The 12180-nt window shown below is 29.5% G+C and overlaps 1 long non-coding RNA gene across 1 annotated transcript; it reads left to right on the top strand.

Moving 5' to 3' along the window:
- Window positions 1-382: 382 nt before the first annotated feature.
- Window positions 383-11489, top strand: LOC107136408. Its single transcript, XR_001502690.1, has 3 exons — window positions 383-416; window positions 6606-6716; window positions 10412-11489. It is a non-coding gene; the product is annotated as an uncharacterized LOC107136408 (long non-coding RNA).
- The last annotated feature ends 691 nt before the right edge of the window (window positions 11490-12180 follow it).

The raw sequence follows: 12180 nt of genomic DNA, 5'->3' as shown, positions 1-12180 counted from the left end.
GCAGACAAAATTTAAATATCCTATTATTCATCTCTAAAAGAAATTTAGAAACAATTTTCATAAATATTTGGATGTGATTTCCTTGATGAAAAACACAATTAATGAGCACAATTCTAATCTAAATATAATTTTTCTGGCTTATGGTGTATGTATATGTATGTATATGTGTATATGTACTGAAAACAAAAACATACAGGGACATGAGGCACAGATTTTTTTTCTTACAATCAAGTGTTATATGTTGAACAAGTGGCTGAGAATTTATTAATTTTTCACAAATTTCTAAAATCAATTCATTTTTGCAACATTAAATTTAATATCATTTCTCATTTATTGGAATAAAATATATAGGTACATGTATATATACTTTATGAACTTAAACATTTTTCAATTTGAAATCATCAGTTCAGGACAAGGTATAGATTATAAATACTCAGTTTCAGTAATTTTAAATTTCTTAACTTTTTGATTATTGTACTTATTTTGGGTATATAGTAATTTCAACTTTTTTTCATCTAAACTCTTTGTCACACATAAGAAACTATAGAATTGTTTATATTACAAACTATAATCTTGATGTTTTCCAATATATCTCTGTTATTTATTATTTGTCTATCCATGATATTTGCCCAATTATGTTAGTCTTATTTTTATATCATTCTGAATTAAATAGAAAAAGATTTAGAAGATGACATTTTCAAATACTGTAATATTGTATATGTAATTAATCTTTATTTTTAAAATGATATCATCAGTTTACTTCAAGGGTAGGATTGATGACAGAAGTAAAATATTTTTAATTGTGGCAATTGAAAAGGGTTATCTATCAACTTCCTGATCCAGCAATTCTATAACTTTTGCAAGCATCATTTTAACCTGGAGAGCTTAATAAGACCCATAATTTTTCCAGAGTTGTTGGTTTCAAAGGAGTTGGGTGGGGGCCAGGTATTTGTTTCCCACAAAGTCTCAGTGATGCTGCTCTCAACTCCAAATTTTGAAATCCACCGTTCTGACATTCATTTTTATCAATCAAGTGACTGTTCTTTCTAGTCAAATACTCTAATCATTATCTTAATATTAGTTAATATTCTTTGAGAAATATTAGTAATCAGTATACTATCCCTTTGCAAGGGATGTGTAATATAACCATTGGAGTCTGATGAAATGGATAATACAATTAAATGAATATCATAACAGAAGATCCTAAGATTTAAAACAATTCTCAAACATCAGTGTACACTGAAATCACTTGAAGGATTTATTAAATTAAGTCCTGGGCTTTCACCCTGAAATTAAAGATCAAAGACCTTACATTTCTAACAATTTCCAGAAAAAAATGTTGATTCTGCTATTTCAGAGATCACATTTTGAGTACCTCAGTTTCCCCAATTAAAAGTGTTGAGATCTGGTAGACTTGAAATCCTATCCTTGCCTATCTGATCTGGGTATGTTTTTACCTTACAGAGCGCCTACAATCTAAAGGAAAAATCAAACTACCTACACATCAGTATCTCAGCTGACATCAAAATAAATGAAAAAAATGGCACAAGGCTATAATTTTAAATTATTAATAGATACAAAAACTTGCACTTTACAGAAATTTTAATTTAAAATCTTAGAGGAGAGCATTGTAATAACTACTTCAATATTACACCCTCCCATGTATTAAGACTCAGTGCATGTGTCTTTAGAGAATATCAATATGCATGGTTTATCAAAAGCCTACATTGAGTATATTTTTAAAATATGAGCTACATTTTCTTTACAAAATCTATCATCTGACTCAGTAGTGTAATTTTTTCCATCTGGGATTTCATAAATAGCAAAGCAAACTAATTTCAAATTCAATAAGTTTGATAATATAAACCAAAATGATACTGAATGATAGGTATTAAAGTTTAAATCCATTATTCAAATAAGTATTCATTGACAAGTTACCATTTTTATACCTTGATTAAGATTCTTTGATACTTGATTCTTATTGCTCTTTAACAAGAGATATATATCATTATTGTGGTCCAGGAGCACTGTGTGGTCAGTCTGTGATCTCCTTTTTCAGGCACATTTGAAAGAATATGTGAGGCTCACATGGGCCATTACCAGGCTTCTTTCTGATGTGCCAAGTGTTTTGTCCTCATGGATTCTTTGCACATAGTGGTCTCTCGGCCTAATTGCTGTTTCTTTTTTTTCCCTTTGACATTTTTATCAGGTTACATTTGTGCCATCCTTTCATGTTTTGTTTTGTCCAGTAATATTTTCCCAAGGGATTATTTTTTCCTCATTTCCTTTCTCTTCCAGCATCTGTGTCTCTTTATTCTAGAATCTTCATTTTGAAGTTGTACAGATCAGATTTCTTAAATGCTCACTATAATATGTATGATATATATGTCATGGCTTTGATAATATGAAGTCAGAAATTCTGTTTAATATTCTGCCTGCACATTTCAACTTGGAGATATTTAGAAAAATTGAATACATCTATGTAAAATACTTAGTCTACAAATAATGGTGTAAATTTCTTAATTTCAGGTTTTTTTTAATGCTGGTTTTAAATAGCATTCCTCATTCAACTGGCTGCTTTTGAGAATAAGTGATTTAAAGACAAATAAAAATGCCTTTTGAATGGGGCCTTTTCTGATTCACAGAATGGATAATATAGTAAAATGTTTAGGGGTCTAGACTCAGATGATTTGAATTATATTTTGGCTGAGAAATAAAAAAAAAGCATGACTCTAAGTCGATTACATGATTGTTCTAAATTTTACTTCCTTTGTCTTTGAAATGTGAATAATAACTTTTTTCACAAGTGTTACCTATATTAGAATTATGTGTGAAAATTAATACAAAATGTTTAACATGGGATTGATATATAGAAATAAATTTAATCTATGTAATTGTAATTTTCAAATATATTATGCTATCTACATATTTTGCATTTATCTTTTACTATAACCTCAATGTTCTGAAGAAAAAAAAGTTAGTCTCCCCAGTTTCTTAGAGGCTAATAGTCTTAGAAACTAATATAATGTCAAATGAAGGACTTAAAAAAGGAGTATCCACAAATGAAATTGTTCAGTACAAGTTGGATTAACAAAGTAGAAACCCCCTTGTCAGGTCATCTATAAAACAACTGTCTTCTTATGATATATTAGGATGTAGATTGATTTACCTAAAATAATTGGATGAAGTATTTATTAAGCTACCTCTCAACTAATAAAGATGTCAACTCACCAAGCATGTTTTAGATTTTATTAAACATAGTTAAATGTTTTCCTCCAAAAAATTATACTTCTTCCCTAGGAAATTTATTTAAAATATTTTTAATAGTTATTCAATTAAAATAAAATATGTTCCATTGTTTGAAGAATGGGATTGCATAACCAACACAAGAATTGCTAATATAACTGCTCTGAGTATTCCACAGGCTCTGAAAGCATTTTTATACTTTGAAAACAATCAACCACAGATTTTGAAGGCTTCTATAAACTTTGTGGATTTTTTTATATTATTAATCTTCTGATGCTTCAAGTGATCAGTTTATTATTTGTATTTGAAATACATAAATCTCATTCTCTGCTCATGCCAACTCAAGAAATTGTTTCCCCTGTTATTCATGAGTTGTTTTTATAAACTATCAGACACAAGTTCCATGAAATCTATTACAAGTATCTTATAGTTAGATAACTATAACATAATTCAGTTTGATCCAGGAGTTTCATACCATTTTTAACTTGGAAATCCATTTTAATGGTCAATTAATGGTTTTAAAGTCATCTTGAGATCATTTGCTTTGATTAAGGATATTTTATTGGTCTCATTTTAAGTACTTTTAGATAAGTAGATCACTTGGTTCATTACTCCATAGCTTTGGACCCAAGATGAGGTAGAGTGTCATTGCAGGGGGGCATGATAAAGAAAAGCAGCTCAGGATAGGGCAGCCTGGAAACACACACACACACACACACACACACACACGGGGGGGNNNNGGGGGGGGGGGGGGGAGCTCAGATCTCCAGGGACAAAATGTAAACCCCCAAATCACATCCAGTGATCTGCTTTCCTTGAGTCATACCCTACCTGCCTACAGTAACCTAGTTAATTCATATCACTGGATTAAGCCATAGAATATGCAACAACTCTTGTAATCAAAGCATTTCACTTCTGAGAATACTTGCATCAACTCACTAATGACTTTAGGGGGACAACCTCATATCTAAACCATAACACAGGACTATAGTTATTCACCAATAAATTCTGTATGCTTTAATTATAATGAAAGTGGTATATAGTTTATCTTGAGGGTAAGCATCAAGATAAATTTGCCTTAGAATATACCAAGGCAATTTTTAAATCTAGAAGACAATAGGAAGTCAAGGAGAATGTTCTAAGCAAAATACAGTATATTTTTATTTCAAAGTAAAAGCTTTGCAGATAGAGAATCTAAAAAAGAAAAAAGAAAGAAAGAAAATATGATTTTTGACTTTTATTCGTTTTAAATTAAATTTATTCACCTTAAATTTTGATTATTGGTTTTTGCTTTGTCAAATGCATGGTGAATTAAAAATTTAAGGCTAAAGAATATATCATTTAAATTTTGATATTTGCTGGGGATATAGCTCAGTTGGTAGAGTGCTTGCCTTGCATGCATAAGGCTCTTGGTTCAATCCCCAGCACTATAATAATAATAATAATAATAATAATAATAATAATAATAATAAATTTTGATGTTTAATAAACTATTGATTTCAAATCACAAACCAAACTCAACTTCATAATCCTATTAAAAAGCTACTTTTGCTTCTATTATATCCTACATAAAAGATCTACAATTTCAAGTAGTTTTTGTAGTGTCACTGAAATGTAAAAGAATTTTCCACAGTTTCCCATGCAGACTATCCTAGATACAACCACTGTAAAGATTTTTCTTCTAGCTTCTGATATTGTTCGGCATATATTTCCATAATGTACATATATATATTTATTTATTTATTTATATATGACAGCAGAATGCATTATAATTCTTATTACACATATATAGCACAAATTTTCATATCTCTGGTTGTATACAAAGTATATTCACACCAATTCGTGTCTTCTTACATGTACTTTGGATAGTAATGATCATCACATTCCACCATCATTAATTACCCCACTCCCGTCCCTTCCCCTCCAACCCCTCTGCCCTAACTAGAGTTCATCTATTCTTCCCAAGCTCCCTCTCCCTATACCACTAGGAATCAGCCTCCTTATATCAAAGAAAACATTCGACATTTGTTTATTTGGGATTGGTTAACTTCAAATTAGCATTATCTTCTCTAACTCCATCCATTTACCTGCAAATATTCACAAATGTGATAATATATTACACACATTATATTTAATATGCATTGCTTTCTCTGTAACGGAAGCAAGTAATCCACAATTATTAATTTTCATTTCTTATACAGCTTTTTTATTTGTTTCCACAGAGTTAATCATTGCTGTTTTCATTTACTTCATTTTCTGTTATTTTCATAAATCAGTAGCTAATTAAACAATTCTTCCATAAATAAAAGTTTGTTTTTAAGATATGCAAACCTATCATGCTTTTAGAATTAATTTTCATTTTCTAAGAGAGCAATCTCACAGCTCTCTAAAACTTTCCAAAATGGATTTTCAAATATTATTTTTTTTCTGACATGTTATCTCTGTTAATAGCTTCTAAAGAAAATGAGAATAGAAGGGAATTTTTTGATACTTTGCATATCTGCTAATCATTATTTAGCACTTTTTAGTGTTTGGAAATTTTATTCTGAAATGGAAAGATTAACTTTAGAAATAATAATGCCTTTTTCAAGTTTTCAACCATTTCTGTTATCGCTAAAAACTAATGCAGTTCTTTTTCTCAATCTTTGGTGTGAACTTCTTATACCTCTGCGTGCCTGTGGGAACTTCTCTGACCTCAGAAAATTCAGATTTCACTCCTATACTGCAATGATATGGCTTTTCCTCATTCATTGTTTTCATTCTGGAGTGTGGTCTCTAAAACTGAAAACTATGCTCAGGGAAACAATCTTGAAGAAGTTCTGCTAAAGTCCTCTCTGATTTCTAACAAGAACGGGTGTCATTTGAATCCTGATGCTCTTCTTTTAAAAACTCTACTCTTTTTTTTTCTCTTTTGCTCCCTTACTCTCTTAAATATGTCCTATGTTGCATCTTTTCAGGAATTTAATTAATAATAAAATATATATTTTGCTCTAGAGTTTAAAAGAACAAAAATATATAGGTATTTCAATGTGAAAGTTAATTAACATGAAAACTCTTGGAAAGACTTGAAGAAAGTGAGAACCACCAAACTAACTGTGATTTTGTTAACCCAATAGAGATTCAGAGCCAGAGGTCATCTGCTACCACGCATAAGGAGGGCACTGGCTGCAGCCTCCACATGCATAGATGCAAGAGGAACAAAGTCATTGCAGGATTTTCACCTAAACCTCAACATTAAGTTGGATATTGGTTAATGCAGAGCAGGAACTTAGGAAGAATGCCAATGCATAAATCTAGAAAAACAAAATGTTCCTCATAGGTCACAACTACTCCTAAGTTTGATTCATTCTCTCTAACAGATCATGTTTTCCAGAATATCATCTTCCAATGCCTTCTTTAATTGTATGTATCTCCTGGGGACCACAAATATGAGTGACAGGATAATAGGAGGACATACCACAGCTATGTGGGTAAGCTAATCTTCAAGTGAGATGTTCCTACAATCTAGAATTCTTCTATTGTTTTCATCTTTCAAGGTATTAAATATCCATAATTTTGTTAGGAGAAAAAAACACCCTCTTTTTATAAGTTAGTTAAGTCCAACTCCTATATAATTGAAAAAAAAAAAGAAAGAAAAAACAAAATAGAAAATAGAACCCAATACAGGATTAGGAAAGAAAAGCAGGTTTTCTCTCAGAACTACTCTTAAATGAGTCAAATTTAAAATAAAAATAGTAATAATAATAACAATAATACAAACAACATTGAATATATGAACTTAATACTAGAATTGAAAATCTTTTGTCTATTGTTATTGATTCTTAATATGTGATAATTCTCCTTCAGTTTTAACTAATTATCTTATATGAATAGTGTATGCCTAGTAATTTTTAAATGAAAAGTTTTGTACCACTGACACATTTTCTAATCTATTCCAAAAACTATTTTGCTTCTAAGTTTCAAATCAGATTCATGGTTCTTTAATTTATATATCTGGAAAGTAGAACAAATTCTCTCATTGAAAAATACATATCTAATATATGTATTTATATATAAATAAATTATTTAAATATAAATACATTATCATTCTGAAAAAAGCAATCTATAATTTGTCTGAATCTAAAACAATTCTCCCATTTTAAAAATAATTACTTGGTAAATCTAAGTGCAGATATTTGTGGTGATAATTTTCTAATTCAAGTGAGTATATAATGTGTGCCTAGGGATAATGTGAACAATTCAGAATTTATTTTAAATTACCAAATATGTTGTAAATTCTTATCAAAATTATATTATTTTAAAAATTAAGCTCATCTTCAAAAATTAAATTATTAATTAGAAAGTTGTTTATCTTAAATTTCAACATGCCAGTCAAATGCATTGAATGAAAATATATTTAATAAAAAATACCATTGATAAACTTATTTTATTTATGATAGTCTACTCTTGAGGCTTACTCAAAATTGTTTATAATTTTTCACTGAAAAGATAGTTATACTTTATAGAAATATGGTAATAATGATAAGAACACTAGACAGAAGGATATTAATTACAAAACATAAAGTGACTTTATTATTTTATTGTATGTAGTATTTACTTAGACTACCATTAGCCTGATATTTCAATTTAATTAGTTTTTTAATTCTCAAAATTTCTTTGTAAATTTAATAAATGTGGTTTGATGATATGTCATAATGTCAGCATTTTTAAAAAATAAAAATACTTTATTTATCAGAACAAAAACTGGTTTAGGTAAATGGATGCTAAGTGGCTTATTGAATTAAAAAGTCTAGTGAAATTTAGTAATAATTAACATTAAAAACTTCATTCTGTATAAATTGCATAGCACAGTACAAGAGGAAACAGTTTTACATAATAAAGTTATGTGAACAGTGTAATTAATAATTACTATTTTTAAAGAAGTGGGAAAAAGAAAAAAAATACCTTTAACCATTTAAAATAACTTTGCTTTTATTGTTGTTATTGTTGTTTCTCCTGCTTTTGAAATCATTATTAGCAGAAGATGCTTACCAGGCTAGAATTATTCCAACCAAGTGTTCTGTAATGAAACAAGAAAATTTCTTTAATTAGGTTTCTTAAGAAATTTTCTGAAAAAAAAAGAAATTTACTTAGTTAGGTTTCTTATTACTCAGTTTTCTTAATTTCCTTGGATGAAAAGAAAATCGGGAGAATCTCAAATTAATTATTCTTTAATACGAATAGATGGTACTCTAGTACTTATTCAATGGCTTTCACTCATGAAACTTATTACATATTACAAATACTGTTTCATTAATTATCACTCAATGAGGACAAACAGCATGACAAGTTTTAAATAATTTCGAAAAACTTAAAATATTAATATCATATTCTACTTACAGAAAATAAGGCATAATCCTCACTGAGTGATCATGTTCACTATTCTAGAAAATGAAAACATCAATCTATGTCATTAAGGAAAACTGACTTAACACTACTGTAAAGTACAAATATAATTGGTACAATGAATTCTAAAAAGTGGGGCTCTCACCTATGAGAACAAAGGCAAGAAATGTAACAAAATTCCCAGAAACTCGGCCCTTCCAAATATAAGATAAGCTGAAACTTCTGTTTTTATCCATATTACCAATGGAAATGGTGGGTCTGATACTGAGTTGAAGCTTCTTATATTTTAAAAACTATTTCAGATGAAAAAGAACTGTCTGTAAGTTCCTTCAGTTTGTTGACACTTCTGTAATTTTAGTATTTAAAAATTTATGATTTTTTAGCCTCAGTTTAAATATTAAAATCAGTATCACTTGTCTCAACCTGCGCAATAACCTATTCAGGGGTAACCAAATCCATCAGTGAGGGGATGGAAAAAGACAACAGACATATGAATGGAGAAAAAGCTGGGGCTTGGTGGTTTAGCCAACCTCTGATGGCGGAAGCCTGACCGTGAGAAGTTTGGCATCTTTTTATATAAGTTTAAACATCACAAGGATTTATTGTGGGAAAGTTTCTTCAAAGCAAGTACAATCAAGGTCATGAGTATTAACAGCCCAATTATGACTATCAGCTTTCACCCATAACTTTCTACCCCCTGAGCAAGGAAAAGAAATGAATAGCTCCATGACTGGCACAGAACTACCTATTGAACAGGGTGTCACCGTAACAACTGGCTATCTTCATTACTGATTTTGCACCAAGTGTTCTCCAGAGGGGCATAGCCTCTGTCACAGGACAGTTCAGGACGCATAATTCAGTTGCTGCTCCCAACAATCACTTGAATGGTATATAACTTAGATTTTAACTAAAACACTTAAAATTTTCAATGTCAAGTCCTATTGGATATATGACTCATGCAATGAGTAGATAAATAATAGATTGTGGAGTACTGATGGTTGGATAGAGTTATCTAAGGATGTTTGTCAGTCTTTTTATAGACAATAATTTTTAGTCATTAATTAATTATTTGTAACTTTTAAAAATTACATTAATTTAAAGTTAGTCTGTGAATTACCTGATAGAATTTCTATGTCAAGTCAGAGTCCCTAAAATGTGAGCTGATAGCAAGTTTTCCTGAGAACCCAAGACATATTTATCAGCCAATTACCTTTAATTTCTCAAACTGTTGTGTGCACTCAAAATCACAACAAGTAATCTTAAAAGCATCAAATATTATAAATATATTGATCAAAACAATCTCATTTTATGTTTATTTATTTACTGTTGAGCCAGCATGTACTCTGCAGTGAGCTACAACCCAAGACCTGTCATCTAAGGAATTTGTAAATAAAATTCTCAATGACAAAAAATTCCATTAGATATACTTCTTGAGTACTTTATGAATTTTAAAAGTTTATCTTAAAGTATAATATGTTTTTAAATATGAATTCTTACTTTCAAAGAATGTTTGTAATAGTGATTTAATTTAACACTCAGAGAGTCTGCTGGGTTCAAAAAGGCAGACATTACTGTCCATGGTTTTCAACAGTGCAAATTGATGCTTGGACAGTTTAAGCGCATATTTTAAGGTTGTAAAAACAATATGAATCCATTACACCACCACTGTGGTTCAATATATAGAAAAATAAAAATCAAAATGTGAAATTTTCAGTACTTATCCAACTGTTCTTTGCCATAAAGCTATATGGTGCCCACATGAACTTTTTCTGTCTTCCAGGTTACCATCTAGACAAGAAGCAGAAAGGATTGGAAAGAACTCAAAAGATGCATATTTAACAGACCAATTGCCTTTTTATTTTGAGTCTTTGTAGTTGAATTCCGAGAAACTTTATTATTTTTTTTTCTGAGAAAGAAAAGTTCTGAAAAATCTTGCAATGTTTGATGAACACAAATGGATTGAATTAAGAAGACAGTGCTTACCTTTAAATTAGTGAAGGAATATAGGTAATACATTAATGAAGGAGTATACCAGTCTTCTTCAAGACTTCTTGGGCATATTGTAATCCATAAATTAATATTCATTGATTAAACATTATAGGGTAAGCCTGTGACAAATTTAGGGCATTATTTATTAATTTAGTTGAACAATTATTATGTGTCTACTATGTGCACTGTTGCCCTAATGATAAAATAATATATTTGTTAACTGAACAAGTAATAATCCTAAATTCAAGGGGTTTAAGATAGAATCACAGTCTCTCAAGTAATATTAGAGAGTGTCTAATGCAAAATATTCACAGAAAACAATTTTAAAAGGAAATAGGAGAACAACAATTTTAAGTGACTTTCTCCAAGTTTAAGGAATAGTTTCAAAGAATATCTGGACATCCTGATTATATTTTTGAACAGAAGTTAATTGTTTTTATGTAAACAGATATTTTACTATTATTTTGAAAATGTTGCTAAAAGGAGTATTAAATAAGCAAAGAAAAGACCATTAGCTTGAATATATTGCTGTATTTTTGAGTTCATAGATAACAAGCCATAATCTTATTTACTACATCAACCAACATACACCTAATTAGGAGTGTGTTTTTTTTTTTTTTTTGAATAGCCATGTTTCAGCCAATCATAGATAAGTTCCAGTTAGTCATAGGCTACCAACCAGCTAGAACATGTCCAATTAATGGGAATATCAAGCTGTTTTCCAATCAGATAACTTTTCCATTTTGCTTCCATGTTCAGTCTGTATACGCTTGCTGCTTACACCACTGATGGAACTCTAAACCTCCTCGAATTCTGAGAAGTGTCCAGTTCATAAATCACTCTTTACTCAAATAAACTATTAAATTTAATTTGTCTGAATTTTTTCTTTTAACAAGGATTAGAGAATTCTGGAAGGACACATATCCACACAATTCTTAATTTAAGAAATATCATGTGAATGTTTAATAATTAAATTTTCAAACAATGATGGATATAAGTTTATTGCATTAATTTTGTCATTAAAAGTAGTTTGAAAATAAAAATTAGTGTGTATATATATGTTAATCTCTCTCTCTAACTCTCTCTCTCTCTCTCTCTCTCTCTCTCTCTCTATATATATATATATATATATATATATATATATATATATAGTTTAAGGAATAGTTTATGTGAATTGTAGTATGGGAATTATATTTTCTACACAAATGAATAAAAATTATACCCTAAAATAGTCAAGTCCTCCACTTTCATGGCTCTACATTATATTCTATTTGTAAAGATTAGTTGGTTTAATTTTAAACATATTTAAGAAGCAATATGGAATAAGAGTCTCAGTGCTAGAAAATGTTTAATCAATAGTGATTTAATCTTACCATTTTTTTTCTTTCTTAACTGATTTAGAAAAGCATTTAACGAAAAGAAACAGCATTACTGTGTGAAGTTTCATTCAAAATTGTTATGGATTTTATGTTTTCAAATCAAATTATGAGCTAATTTTAAATTTCCACTGTAGTTCACATATGTAATAAAGAACCAAAAAAAGAGTTCACCATTAAATTG

This window comes from Marmota marmota, unplaced genomic scaffold, assembly GCF_001458135.2.
Source record: "Marmota marmota marmota unplaced genomic scaffold, marMar, whole genome shotgun sequence".
NCBI classification, from domain to species: Eukaryota; Metazoa; Chordata; class Mammalia; order Rodentia; family Sciuridae; genus Marmota; species Marmota marmota.
Note: the sequence above shows the minus strand (reverse complement) of the source record. Positions and strands in the feature narration are given on the sequence as shown.